Below are 14935 nucleotides of genomic sequence, written 5' to 3'. Positions count from 1 at the left end.
TAAATTTGAAGATCAAAGTATTTTCTTATTTAAGAGCAGAGCAAGGTCTAAATCAACATCGGGGTCCCCCAGCTTCTGTGCCAGAGAGGTTTCAGTTTTCTCCAGGTCGTCCTGCAGGCTGTGGAGAAGATGGTTATAGACTATTTTTATCTTTTTACCCGCACCTATTAAATAGTCAACCATTGGATTATCCGAAGACAGCGTAAGCCTTGGTCTTACTGCCGCCAATGATTGAGCGATTTGCCCATATAAGAGCCAATGGTTTTGAGGGGCGCCATATTTCTGCTTTATCAACTCAAAACTAAGGATTTCATTACCTAACATGATGTCACACAAACGCATTTTCCCACATTCCCTCCAAACCATAGAGTTATTATTCCATCCTAAGTGAGGGAGAAGGCTAGATTTCCACAGATTCATATAAGCGTTAATTTTAAGGGTGGTCAGGATTTTTCTAATGGCTTTCCATGTTCCCCAAGCACCATCCAAGATCTTATATCTGGCTTTCCTGTAATATCTGCGTTCAACTTCACAATTCAACAGATCGAAGGCCTTCCTCCCCAAAAGCAGCCAAAAATAGAGGGAGGGCTCTGATTCCCAGCCAGATCTTCCTGGGGAGTAGAAACGGGTTGGAACAATATATTCATTTGTATAAGTAAGCAGGTGTAATGATAGAACCTAAGATTTGGCATTGCTAATCCCCCTCTTGCCAATGGAAGTGACAGGAGATTAATCGAGCGCCTAATCTTGCCATATTGCCAGACAAACCTTACAAAAGTAGATTCTATTCTCCTGATCAGGCTGTCTCCTAATAATAATGGAATTGCCCTAAAAAGATATAATACTTTAGGGAACATGGTCCTTTTTAGAACATTGACCCTGCCGATCAGAGAATGATGTAAAACATCGATTCTTTTTAAATCTGTTTCCATTGACTAAATAAGGGGTGGGTAGTTTTCTTCTATGATCTTATCTACCGAGGCATTAACCCTATCCCCTAGATATACAGCTGAGTCTACGAATCTCTGATTCGTCTTAATGATGTTCTTAGTGCATATAATCTGGGTTTTCCCTTCATTTAGAAGATAGCCTGAATGGTATCCGAATTCCTTAGCTAGTTGTGATAAAGCAGGCATAGCTCGATGAGGATCCGTAGTTATTATTGCCAGATCGTCGGCATAAGCTAACAGTTTTGTAGTAAAGCCATTGCAAACCACCGGACTGATCTGAGAGGAGGCTAAAATTTTCTGTATGAGGGGGTCTATATATAGGGAAAATAGGATTGGGGAGCATGGACAGCCCTGACGAGTTCCCCTCTTTATTATAATTTTATCTGAGTGCTGGCCCATGACTAGAACCCTAGCCACTGGGTCAAAATACATGGCTTTAATGGCCCTCACGAATTTACTGCCGAAGCCTCTACCGACCAAAATAACCCACAAAAAATCCCAGACCACGCGATCAAAAGCTTTCTCCGCGTCGAGGAGGATCATGGCCATGTCTCTCCCCGTGGTGCCGAGGGCGTCAAATAAGGCTATTGCTCGACTAGTGTGGTCCGTCGTACTTCTGTCCGGCACGAACCCGTGATGCCACGGGGAGACGAGATGACCTATGATCCACCCCAACCTAGTAGCCCAGACCTTAGAATATAACTTTGTGTCCGCGTTTATGAGCGAGATTGGGCAATAGGACCCCTCAGTTCTTTAGGCTTCCCTTTCTTATGAAAGATGACGATATTGGTCTCCTTCTAAGAATCCGGTATTATGCCTGGACACAAAATACCGTTAAATAGGTCCAGCAGGATAGGGGCAATCTCTTTTTCCATGCATTTATACACCTCGAGAGGGATACCGTCTGGGCCTGCGGCCTTTCCGGCAGCTAGCTCCTGCAGGGCTGCAGTTATTTCGCTCAAAGCCAGATCTCTATCGAGGTCTTCCCTGGTCAGCTCATCTAGCCCTGGACGCCCATCCTCAAATATCGGATTTTGATCATTAATACCTCCCTCGTCATCATACAACATTTGATAAAAGTTTTCAAAAACCCTTAAAATATCTGATGGCTCGCTATACTCATTTCCATTTTCCTGAATACTAGAAATTGTGTTTTTGGTCCTCTCTTGTCTTACTCTTAAGGCCAGTGCCCCCTCAGTCTGTTCCCCTGTTTCATAGCGCCTTGTCCTAGAGGCCTGATATTCATTGACTTCTTTCTGAGTTATTATTCGCTGGAGGTCAGCTTTGATGGTTGAGATTTTATTTAAATTTGCCTGACCATGTACCCCTTGACTAATATCTTTAATATGTTGTTCTTCCGCTACCACTAGCTCGCTCATGAGGTTCTCGATCTCTCTCTTATCCTCTCTCCTTATCCTTGCTGAGCAGCTTATCGTTTCGCCCCTAAAAGAAGCTTTAAATGCCTCCCAAACGCCGTTACGCGACGTACTGTAGAGGTTAGCATCATAGAATTCTCTAGCCCATTTTCTGATATGCTCCACATACCTGGAGTCCGAGAGTAATTTCCTCTCAAATGTCCAGCTAGTGTGCTTCCTCTCCACCTTAGTCATTTCACAGACCAACAACAGAGGGCTATGATCCGAAATTGACTTCGGTAATTTCTTAATATGTACCTTGTTTATCTCTGAAGACGATATCAGAAAATAGTCAAGTTTGGAATAACGTTGAGCGGGACCAGAATAATATGTATAGCCTGGGTCCGATGGCTCCGTCACCCCCCCAGACATCAATAAGACCGTGGGATATTATAAGAGCATCTAGTGCACGATATACTCTAGGTTTGCATCCTGAGTAATTGGCCACCATGTTCCATTCCTCCGAGATATTCAGATCCCCGCAAATTGTGATAGGGGTAGGCCAGTTGGCTAGCTCTCCCTCCAGATAATCATAAATTTCTGGATCGTCCTGGTTGGAACCGTAGATTACACAGACTGTATAGCCTATATTGAGCTCCACTATGACCCACCTCCCTGAGCTATCTGCTTTAGAGTGCTTGCTCCCCCCAAGTGATGGCCTTGCCAAGATAGCGACCCCTCTTATTGTCGATGTTTGAGAAGAGCAAGCCAACAATTCATACCCTGTAATATTCATATAATTTCTTTTTGCCCAGGGAAGATGGGTCTCTTGTATACAAAGAATATCAATGTTATTATACTTAGTAAAGTGTCCCAACCGTTGGCGTTTCCTCCAGTCATTTAACCCAACAACATTTACTGTACAAATTCTAATTTTTGTCATATCTATAGTTTAAACGTTCTAAGCATTCCCTGACTACTATTGCTGCTACATTTTTCAATGATACTGACAAACCAATATTGTTTAACTCGAAACACCAAGTCATCTCATTTTTTTTTTCTTGCCACCCAATCACCCCCCTCTGGCCTCCCTGACCCCCCCCTCGGCCACCCTGCCTGCCCCCCAACCCCGCCCCTCCTCCCATTCCCTGTACAATCACTCGTGAGGCGCTCAGACTAATCTGTGCGCGTGATGGTCACAGTTGGAGCAGTGGAGAAAAATACAGTGCATTCAAATAACCTACATTGCTATACCCCTTACAACCCTTAAGCTACACTGAGAATAGTTCAAAAGGCCTCTGATCCTGGGAATGTTTTATATAAAACTACAATTATCTATATGAGAGAATATTATTGCTCATTAAGTTACTTCCCCTGGGATTCTAGATACTCTTTGGCCTTGATTTCTGATGAAAAAAATAATGTCTTTCCTTCATTAATTATTTTCAATTGAGCCGGATTTACCAAATAGGCCTGCATTTTTCTGACCTGGAATGGCTTAATCAGCTGTCTGAGTCTCCAACATCTTTCAACTGTCATGTGACAGAAGTCCGGACGGACGAAGAATGCCATCCCCTCAATAACCCTCTTAGCATCCGGTCTGGCTATTTCCGCAATTGCTTGTCTCAGTACAAAGTTACCCAGGAAAATTAAAATAGCCCTCGGTTTATCACCTTCCTTTGCGTTTTTGTATGGTTTAAACGGGGTACGATGTGCCCAGTGAATTTCTTCGGACCATTTCCAGCCTAGGAGCTCAGGAAAGGCCTTCTCGAACAGTTTGATTATGTAGGCCCTTACATCGGTTCCTTCGCTACCCTCAGGCACCCCTAGGATCCAGAGATTATTCCGTCTGAGACGATTCTCGATGTCCTCCAGTTTCCACAGGATGTCCGTGACTTGAGAGCTCTGAGCATCAACCTTGCTGGTGGCGGCGGCAGCCTCCGTCTCATTTGAGACTATCCTCTCCTCAAGGTTCGAAACCCGATCCCCCAAGTTGATACAGGCCTTTGAGAGTTTCCTTACAGCGCCCTGGATTTTCCTAACTGCTGCTTGTGACTTTCGACTGTCCTGTCTAGTTTCTTCTGTATGGGCGAGAATCTCCTGATGGATAATTTCCAAGAGTGACATCTGGGCGTCGACCCCCCCCGGGCTCCCTTGCAGAGGCATTGCAGAGGAATGATCCTAGCTAAGTTCTCTTTGGGAGGCCTTCTGACCTTTTAACCCAATTTGGGTTTTAACTGCCGTTGCCGGGGACTTCAGCTCTGGATCGCTCTCTAGGTTGGGATCACTATCTTCCAGAAAGGAGCTGTGGTCTTCATCATCATCCTCTGACCATTCACCTCCCTCTGATACCGAGTAAAAACATTTACTCTGGACTTTATCCTTTCCTTTGTCTTTTCCGTTGTCTACTTCCAATTTAGGCACATTATCTACAACATCACATTCCTGATAGCTCTGATCTTCTGATTTAATTGCCACATTGTCGACCAGATCGCACTCCTGCGAACCATGAGCATCCACCTGCAATATGGTAGGATCTATGCAGCTTATAGTGCTTACTTTGGTAGGTAGAGCCGTCCCGGCAACTAGAGCCCCTTGTTCCTGTTGCCTAGCGTCGCAATCCTTGACCCCTCCCGAGCCAGTAAACACATTCAATGCTCAGTCCTTCATAACGGCACCAGCTATCACCTCCACACTTCCCCGGGTTCTACTACAAGTCTCTAGGGGAGGGAGTGTTGTTTCTATTGCCACTGGATCAACCCATGCGCTGCTCTGCACCTCTATTGCCTCTGTTATATTAGGGGGGTTATCTCCATCTCTGCCGCTGGCTCAGTCTCGCTGGTTCGCGTTATCGCTTTGGCCCCCTTATCTTTCCCAGCCTTAGTAAAGAAATCAGCAATGGGGGCATTAGCAGCAGCTTGCCTTGTCCTTACTGCATTCTGTTTTCTTACCGGGGGAGTCTGTATTCCCGCTTTTGGGCTGTTATCCGCCTCGCCTGAAGCCAAGTCGACGGCAACCTTCTTCTTCCTCTCGGTTAGTTTACTAGCATTCACCTTGGGGGCCATCGCGCCGTGTCTCCTCCTAGTCTCGTCACAAACGAACCGGCGCCTCCGCAGCCTGCTCCCACCGTAGCCCTGTTCCAGATCCACCACTCTGCACTGCGGGTCCGAGGATGCTCCACCTGTGCCCGCCCCTTCATTCGCGGGTGGATTCGGGAGACTTGATGGCCAGCAGAGAAAGCCGTCAGAACCAGCGTTAGTTCCCGCAGCAGCCGTGCTGCAGAGCCGCGACAGGTCAGTAAAGAAAGAATTCGCCTTATGCCAGTTTTGTGCCGATTTTCTTTTAAAAAAACGTTTTCTCAAAGTAGTTTACAGGGGCTCCAGTCTAATCTCCACTGCTCCACTGTGAACAGCCACTGCTAAGTGGCCGCCATCTTGCCCCCCAACGATGATGCACTTCAGTGGTGGAATCGGGGTATGCCAATATCTGAGCATTCTCGTAGACCGTGGGCCTTTAGTACAGCTACAAACTGTGGCCCTCAAGGAGGTAGGGGAAACCCATCAGGCAAATGTTGTTGCGCCTGGACCTGCCTTCGGCGTCTTCCACTCTGCGGTGTATGATGATGACCTCCGCCTCCACCGTCTTTAGACTCCCCTGCAATTCCTGAGTTGAGGGATGTGGGACTGCCAGCACAGACTCGGTTTCTTCCACACAGTCGGTCAGCTTACGGTGGTCGACTCGCAGTAAGTTTACCTCCACTGAGATTGAGTCGATGTGAGCCTTCAAGGAGGTCTTAGTGTCCAAAATAGCCTGGATTACTTTGTCAAACTGTGCGGAGTTAGTCTGGAGGGTCTTTACAAGTTGTTGGGGGTCCTGTCCCCCGGTGTACGTTCCATTTCAGTGTCACCTCCACCCATGTGCTGCGTTTTGGTGCCTTTGGGTTTTACCATGTCCATAGGATGGTGCAGCTACAAAAATAGGGGAGTGATTTAGTTAAGGAATTCAGAGGCCGGAATCAATGTAATAATATTTAAACAAACAGATACCTCAGAAACCATAAATGAGACTTTACTTCTGCCACAGTAGTCCTTTTTATTAACTCTTGGCTACAATGTTTTTCTTTTCTTTTTTGTATTCTTTAGATTACAGGTTCCTATCACCAAATGTATATAAGCATGCCTTCAATATTTTTAACAAAACAGTTGACAATATTTACATCACATACATAGACTACATGACTAACAACATAAGTTTTTTTACACATAAAAAACATATATATCAGCATCAGGCACAATTGTAATGATACTTTCAATTCACAAAAGAATATACGTCTCATCTGAACTTCTTAGTCCTACTAACTTGTATAAATGGTATTGGGACCTTTTTCTTTTTGTCCTCAATACTATCTATTAAAAGGGTTCTGCAGAGGTCAGAGATTATTCTCAAACTCTATTTACGAGCTTGGACACTCCGTCTCGAGACGCCTATTATTTGGCGTATTATTGTTCTTGTTTGCTCTGAACCTCTTAATAGTGAGAGCCAACACGTTTCGACCTTAATTAGGGGGGGACCAAGGCGCTGTATTTATAGGAAGGCCTTCATCAGGGCGGGGCTTTATTCAGGAAGGACATCTATTGCCAGGTTCTCATGATGCGCTGTAATGCAGTAACTCACAGCCAAATCAGGGGTTCGTGGTTCGAGGAAGATCTTTGTTTTTTGTATCCTCCTTAACTTGCTTTTTAAATCTGTGTTTTATGTTGCATTTTACATATTTGCGTGCTCGTATTAGGGTCTTGATCGGTGCATCTAACTCTACGCTTCTCTCTGCAGTCTTCAGATGATGGTACCTCTTTGTTCCTGGCGGGGAAGGATACAAAAGACCTGCAAGACAAAAAGCATGATGAGAAGGTGTGTCTTGTGCTCATCAAAGGACAGAGAGGGAGCGAAGGAGAGAGAGATAGAGAGAGAGAAAGATAGGGAGATAGAAAGACGGAAAGAGAGGGGGAGAGAGAGAAAGATGGAAAGAGAGAGGGAGGGAGAGAAAGATGGAAAGAGAGGGCGAGAGAGAGAAAGACAAAAAGAAAGGGGGAGAGAGAGAAGGACGGAAAGAGAGAGAGACATAGAGAAAAGAGAGAGGGACAGGGAGAGAGAGTGCCGACACTGCGCACCCAGGCCTCACTGCTCACCTGCTTACACCGGTGTGTCTCCAACCACGTGCCGGTATGTAGTGCAGTTCCCCAGGTCCCACATCTGAAATAGATCCGTCATCTGAAACAGAGTCCAGATACATGAATGGCAGAGTACATACAATCGCACACGACATCCTCGCCTGTCCGGCCCTGCACACCCAGGCAGCTCCACCCCAGCCCCCCTGCCGTCCAGCGGGGCATGCCTGCGCATGCACACACAGGCAGCTGCACCACAGCCCCTCCCACCACCCAGCAGGACATGCCCGCCCCTGCGCACCCAAGCAGCTGCACCCCAGCCCCTCCCTCCGCCCAGGGGGGCATGCCCACACCTGGGCCCCCATACTAATACGTGTGTCCCTGTTGTTGTGTCAGGCCTACCCGGACCGCATTCAGCAATGTGTCACCTTGTGACCCCCCACTCTAGGACATGAGCCACATGGATGTAAGAGGAGTCCAGTGAGCCTACATTCATCCATACTTTCACACTTTAAAGTCGATAGAGATGACACAACTGTGTGATTTGGAATGTTTAATGCACATTCAGGGGAGTGTTGCATCTGGAGCAGTGCAGGGCCATGCAAAGCCCACATGACGATGTTGGCCCATGGGGAGCCAGCCAGAGTCCTTCACGGAATGACAAGTCCAAAGGAAGAGGAAAACTTCAGTCCGCAGTCTGATTGCTGTGTCATTGGCGATCAAACAGCATATCAAAGTCCAAGTCGAAGTCCAAGGTGACTTTCGCAGAGTGCATCGGGGTAGAGTGGAAGGTGATGATGCAGAGGGCAGAACCAAGCAGAAACTGGCGGAGATGAATGCTACTGCGTCCTTCTTACCGAGGGCAGATTCATCTGCATCTTCGTCCTCTGCTGTTGCATGTGCCTCACTTGTGGGTGGTGGTGTTCTGTCTTCTGCACTGTGTGGCAGTGACACCTCAGGGGCCGGAGGTGGAATGTCTGCCACACTATGTGGCACTGACACTTCAGCGGCGGAGATGTGGATGTAGTGGTAGTAGCAGTATGAATCAGCGCCAGGCCTTGTGGCAGCAATGCCATGAGGATGGTCTTGAGGTAATTGAGGAACCCAGCTACCACTCGCTGGTGTGCAGCTGTGGCAGCCACTCATTCCGCATTCGCCCGCTCCATGGTCTCCATTAACCTCCGCATGTTTCCCAAATCCCGTGTGACATTGCTAGAGCCACTCTGACTGGAGAGTTGTTCTATTCTCTGAGTCAGGGCTCCAGCAATGTCAGCCATGGTCCATTGGAGAGCATGGAGCAGACTGTGGGTGTCTGTTAGGGACTGTGAGAGGTCCCTGATGGGACTTAGACAACCACGTATGGCATCTAGTTTGTCTGCCATGCGGTCGAAGCCCACCCGCACCTGTTCAGACAGATTCTCCTGGAACCCCAACACACGGTGTTGGAAGGCTATGTGTTCTTCGTGGGGTCCTGGGAGGCAGCCATGGTGGTGGGTGCTGCCTGCTGTGTAGTCTGTACACGGGGTGGGTCTCCTCATAGGAGCTGGGCTGCCCTGCTCCTGGAGGAGGGGTGCGGAGGCTCTCCAAGAGCTGTTGGAGGGCATCAGAGTCGAAGTTGTGGTGGTCCTCTTCATCATCAGAGAAGAGAGGTCTGGCCTGCTCTGCAGGAGGTGTTGATTGTCCCTCTGCAATGTGAAGGGGAGATGCAGTTTAATAATGTGTCCACATGTATGTTGTCACATTGTACATGCTTCAATATGGTCTGCATGACTGTGTACATTGTGGCTGTTTGGGAGGAGCTGCCTATTTGATGGGGGACAGTGGACATAACGTGTGTGTGTTTGTACTTTTACATTGTCAACTCACATTTCCCTACAATGCCAAATGTGACTGGCCAGTATCTACACCCAGTCGGCACCAGTTATGTCCTGTGTTCTGTTGTGGACGTGTTGTGGTTTGTACCACATTGTTGTCAGTGTTGATGTGCTCTTCATGTTGTGTGTGTGTGTGCTGCAGTTCGGGTGAGTTTCCCCTGCAGCTCTTTACTTGCTGCCCCTTATCCCTTTCATGTGGTGTGCCTTTGACTTTTGTGCTTATACAGTGCTGGGTAGTTGCATACTTGGGTACATTGGTCTCTTGGTGGGAGTTGGGGGCTGGGGCATGGTTTGTCCGCAGATGTGCTGGACTCAATTGTGCATGTGTGCCACAGTGCCCATCTCCTCCGTCCCCCTAGTCCCTAGTCGTTAATCACCCTGGTGCTGTTGTGTCCGGTCATGTTGATCAGTGTCGGGCCCCTAACTCCTGCCACCGTCTCCCCAGTGAGGACTGTGGACACCATTTCCTCCATCTCGTCCAGGTCCTCCTGTGGCGCAGGACTCCCACCTCCAGTCTGCATTTGCTATCTTCCGGTTGTTGGCGAGTTTCAGCTTGGTTTTGTGCTTGACATCATTCTAGCACCTCTTGACCTCTTCCACTGTCCTCTTCAGTACTCTGACTGCATTCACCTTGTCAACGATGGACTGCCATATGACATAGTGGAGGTGACGAACAGTTGTTGATGGTGTTCTAACACCTCCGGTAGCAGGATCCTGTTTTCCTGCGGACTGAAGCGCTTCTTCCCTCTCTTCTTCTCCTTGGCCTTCCCTGACCCTGATGTCCCAGGCAAGTCCTCCGGGGGGGCTTGCGGGGTTCTGGTTCTCCTCCGTACTTGCTCGGGCAACGTCCATTGTGCTTCGCTGTTGTTTGGCATTTGTTTTCTGTTTTTTTCTACTTTTATGGTGATTTTTCCCTTCTGATGCATGTCAATTGCAAGCCTGTTGCTGGTTTTCACTGATTTCTGTATCGCGATTGGCCTCATCGCAGCTTTTTTGGCGCTTGTGTTTTGCATTTTTGCTGCGTTGCGTTGGTTTTAACGCGGTCATTTGGCACGTTATTGTTCGACTATCGCATGGTACCGCTATGTTGTGAATACTTAGTTAACACGCCATAATTTTCCCGAGATAGACTGCGATGTTGAAAGCTGCGTTAAGCTCATTTTGCAATACTTATCACATATTCTTGAGAATATCCTCCTCTGTCTATTACCTTTTTTGCACTTCTCTCTCTTGCTCGGGGTCATATTTTGATGATGAAACATAAGCCCTTGCTCCCTGAAATGAGTGCTGGTACCCACCAATGGCAAACACTAGCACACATTAAGCACGGGGGCATGGTTGTTTATGGCAGTCCACCATGCTCTGAGAGCAAACCCCTATTTGAAGCCTGCTTAGGAAATGCCAGAGCGGCAGAATGACCATTCCACCCCTGGAGGACACAATCAGTGAGCAATGAAGGCGGAGGGAGAAGGCGAGCATCATCATCTCCAGAAGGGAAGTTTGGATAAACATATGCCAACAGGGACACTTGCAGCACGGGTGACCATTTTAATATTAAGATTTCGAGTTTCATTCATCTAAGAGCCCTGTTCATTGCCACTACCCTACATCTCTTTGTGAATGAGGCATACTTCTGTGTAGATGTCACACATCAGGCTCCAGACATCACTGCTCAGTGGTCACTGGTGGCCACACAGTTCAAAATGTCTTAAAAACAGAAAAAGGGCTACCATGGAAACAGCTGCTGCATCCCCTGTGTTAGTGAGTGGCATTTCAAAATGGCGAAGCAGCCAGAAACTCATTAGTGCACCATTATATTCCACGGATGATTCATTATGCATGCCGAGCAATAAAGGCACTCCTTTAGCAAACACAGATATTTAATACATCCAGCTATTCCCAGCGTGTAGTTCATTTCTTGTAGTTCCACTCTGATAATTTCCCCTTCAGGGACTAAATTGCCACTACATCCGAAGGTAATGAGGGACCAACAATGGCAGACACACAAGAGGTGCAACGAGGAAATACATTAATTAATAAGAGGAGGGACTACATACCATCAAATAAAACAATAACATTTATTGTTATATCAACTTAATATATGAGAAGCAAGGTTCTAGGAGCGAGGACACACTAGTTCAAACACCACGAGTGGAAAGATTTTGTTTTTAAACGACTGGATCTGGATACACCACTTCTCGATTCATTTGATCAGGGGATCACGAGGGGACATAGAATCAGAGGACTCAGAGGGATTATTAGTGGACATTTTTCAGGTAGGCAGCTGTTTATATGGGTTGTGTTTTTGGCCATCTTCGCTATCACTTCACTTCACTTCACTTCACTATCTGATGAACAGTTAACAGTGGATAAATTATGCCTATCGCAGCCCATTGTCTGAAACCTACCCTTTTTCAGATTCTCCAGAACCTACTACAAACTGTGGACCATAATCGCTATATATTTTTTTTTACACAAAGCAGTGCAGCAACTAAACTTGCTATGCTGCTATGCACAATGGAAGAAACACAGCTCAGGGTCATATCTATTAAGACTGGCCTGCTGCTGTTGTCATTCCCGGCACTAACGCACAAAAAGGATGCCTTGCTCAAAACACAGCCATGAAGCATGATCCAGAGGAGTGTGTGTTTCTAGCATAAAATTTGTATTGGAAGCATAACCTTCATGTACAAATTCCTATCAATAGACAACCATTGAAGGTTCCCACACTCTGGATGTCTGCTGTGAACTGCATCACACATGCAATGTGTGTTTTTTTTTCAGAAAAAAACATTTCTCCTTGTTAACACCTGCTTCAAATAGGCATTCCTTTTTGATACAAAACCTGATCTGGCTACATTGGAAGATTGGGCTTTGTGTCAAAACGTATGGAGAGTTGCACCAATCCACTCCATTAATGCCACATTAATGCATTTTTTTATTTAAAGTGACGCAAAGCAGAGCAAAGGTGTTTCCACACTAAGAAAATTACAATCTTTTCTCAAAAAGCCCTAGATCCCATAGCAGCATCGAGCTTTAAGCTGGGTCTGTAATGAATACGCTGAATTTATTCCTTGCCTTACCTACTGAATCCAACACTGATGGTCTTTTATTTGCCTGATAAAAGTGGTAGAGAGGAGCAAAACAATTCGAGCTTATACTTACAAATTCATCATGGGTTAAAGGACCCCAGACACTGGACTTCAACTGATGGAGTTATTATAAGGCCGAAAATAATTGAATATAAACACACCTTAATATCAGAGTATATAGGTACATGAAAATCAATACAGAGCATAAAAGACATATTGTGATGAACTCTAAAATCAAAATGCAACACAGAATCGAGTCCAATTCTCTTTTCATTGAGAAGAAAACAAAAGTATCTTTCCCTAATCTGCTCTCAATAAGGATTCTGCCTATCTCCCATGTATCATACCCCAAAGGTGTCAGCACGTGTTGACTTCCTAACAAAGTACTCACGTCAAATAGGTCGATAGCTTTGGAGCGCGCTCTAAGATGCCTCTTCTCCTCCGAAAAATGCAGAAGTCTCTTGCATCTGTCCCTGCGCATCATACAAAAAGACAATGTTCAGCCCCCTGTACATCACAGAATAAACTTTTCATTCGCAACATTTCGGTACTTTTCCACAGGAGCCGTGTTGTTCAGCTTCTTTCCAGTGGCCTTGGTTCCCAGATCAGCCAGACACAAAAGGTGTCCCCCCTTTTTCTCCTTCTAGTCTTCTTCAAAGACATTCTGGGTATCTCCTTAAATCTAAGAATAACAAGGTCAAATTCCTGCACCTGCAGTAGGATGAGAACATGCTATCTTCCAGTACAAAAAGGATTTGTTTAATTATTTCTTGAACAACCAAGGGGAAATAGAAACCAACAATAACCTGCAATCTGGGCCTACAATTCAGGCAACTTAAACTAAACACGAATTACATTGCACAAATAATATTTTGTCCTGCAAATAATACACACAGGGATTATAGATTTCTTTAATACATACAAAGTCTTATTTAAATGTGCACAATACATTTCGATGTAGATATAACTTTGAATAAATGTATCTTAATACTCATGAAATACTGCAAACAATAAAAAGTACATGTGAGTGCGTTTAAACCATGAGTTTAGTGCACCCATACAATTTAGGGTGCTGTAAGTGCTCTATCAATTCCCCCCTCTTAGGTCTAGTGTCATAACACCAACATCTACCCACTCAAAGTTTTCTCCTTGTAAAAGAGACTGACCTAAACAGTAGTTGTAGTTTGCCGTCTCCGTCTAAATTTTTCTAACCCTTTAAGATGCTGATAATGACTGTCCTGCAGTCGTTCTACTTGCTGCTCTCGTGTTTTCAAAATATTTTCATTATGACGTGTCTTTTGCCATTTGTATGCCTTAATGTCTCCTAATAGTATGATTATACAAATGTCAGATATTATAATAGGTTTCAAGATGTCTCCCATTATTCCTTGACCAGGACTTCCAAATCCCTTACCAATTTGTTCCCTAATTCCATCTGCAGCCAAATCTCGTACATCTTGATGTATCTCTGAAATATTACTAAAATATTTCTTTATTTCTCGACTATTGCCAGGAATATACATGCACCACTGTTGAACTTTCAATAATTTACAGACTCCTCTGGCTATTGCTAATAACACATCTAAAGTAAGATGATTTTGAAGAACCATAGCTCTTATCGAAACCATCTCCCCACCAATGAGTAATAAAATGAGAGCAGTATTCACAGAGAACTTATCCACTATTGTTGCCAACTTTCTAATTTTCACATCATTCAGTATCACACCCATACTAGGTATCATGGCTCCAAATACATCTCCAACAATTTCTCTAGCACTTGCACCATGTTTCCCTCTGTAAACTCATTTTCCTTCCAAGGGCCATAAATCATCTACATGGAAGATTTTAGGAAATACTACAGCTAAATAACATGTACCATACCAATTCCTAGGCAATTTCACATAGGCAGTTTTTCCACACACAAAATACGCATTTGGCACTATGGTTAATTTATCCAATAGCGCTTTCCTTATTGACTCCTCAATCAAGAAAATGTGTTCACAATCACTCTCACCCACAAATATTTTGGCATAATATGTTGACGGGTGTCTAATGCACAATTTCCCTCTTTACTGAACGTCCAAAGCTATTGGACCAGAGCTTCCCTTTGCCTTATGATCTTATTCTTCCTGTGTCAATGGGATAACCTCATGCTTTGGGTCTGGTCAAAATAAGATCTGCCTTTGTCGATCTTCTATTTGATCCACAGACTTCTTTTCTATATCTGATATCATGCAGGATCAGACTGTGTCTATGAGCATATGATGTATCTAACGTAATAGTAGGCACAAAATACGTAGACATCCTCTCTACCTCCTTATAGTAATCATATTTGTTCATGTACTTAAGAACTGGAACTTCTGAGAGTACCACATCATAATTTTACAAGTAGTACTCAAAATGGGCCTTACTATAAAAAATGCTCAGCAAAACACTACATGTGATGCCATAAGTAAAAGGTAAGTGATGATATTGGATGCCCTTTTCTACTGAGTCTGG

The sequence above is a fragment of the Lissotriton helveticus genome, chromosome 3_2 (genome assembly GCF_964261635.1).
Source record: "Lissotriton helveticus chromosome 3_2, aLisHel1.1, whole genome shotgun sequence".
Classification (NCBI taxonomy): Eukaryota; Metazoa; Chordata; class Amphibia; order Caudata; family Salamandridae; genus Lissotriton; species Lissotriton helveticus.
This window is presented reverse-complemented; position numbering follows the sequence as displayed.